General features: G+C 36.3%; 1 non-coding gene across 1 annotated transcript; it reads right to left on the bottom strand.

Moving 5' to 3' along the window:
- Nucleotides 1-369: 369 nt before the first annotated feature.
- On the bottom strand, nt 370-476 carry LOC122699053. Its single transcript, XR_006342539.1, has one exon. It is a non-coding gene; the product is annotated as a U6 spliceosomal RNA (small nuclear RNA).
- Between the last annotated feature and the right edge of the window lie 208 nt (nt 477-684).

Genomic DNA, 684 nt, shown 5'->3' with positions numbered 1-684 from the left:
TATATATAATTATTTTCTGCCATCCTCTGGTATCCATGTATATTCTTCATCAACTACCTGTCAGATTACTTTCTTTAGAGTAATATCGTCTATCTTCTCACCTCTGTTGTGTTGGGGGAAGGATAATTAAAGTCTTACTTGAACTTCTACTGGTTATATCCTACTGTCTTCTGCCAGTCCCAATCCAGAGAAGCTGACTCAATTACCTATGATGATTCTCGAAGAAAATTCCTGAAGAAAATAGAATCTGCCATGAGATGGATAATTAAACAACAACAGCAACAAGCCCATGCCTGGTAGAGGCTATGCACTGATTACAAAATAGTCCAATGTATGTGTTTTTTGTTTTTTTTCTCTCTCTTTTTTTTTTTAAATATGGAACGCTTCACGAATTTGTGTGTCATCCTTGCGCAGGGGCCATGCTAATCTTCTCTGTATCGTTCCAATTTTAGTATATGCGCTGCTGAAGCGAGCACCAATGTATGTGTTTATGAGAGTCCCCATATTATTTCTCTAGCTAGTGAAAACTCAACTTTCTGATAAATCCATTTATCCTATTACATAATGGGGAGCAGAAAAATACTAAGTTCATCAGTCAGGAAACATAATCTATTACCTTCTAAGGCTCGGTTTCCTCATCTGAAAAATGGGAATTCTAATACCTAACTCATGGAATTTTTATGA

Source organism: Cervus elaphus, chromosome 8 (genome assembly GCF_910594005.1).
Source record: "Cervus elaphus chromosome 8, mCerEla1.1, whole genome shotgun sequence".
Taxonomy (NCBI): Eukaryota; Metazoa; Chordata; class Mammalia; order Artiodactyla; family Cervidae; genus Cervus; species Cervus elaphus.
This window is presented reverse-complemented; position numbering and strand designations above follow the sequence as displayed.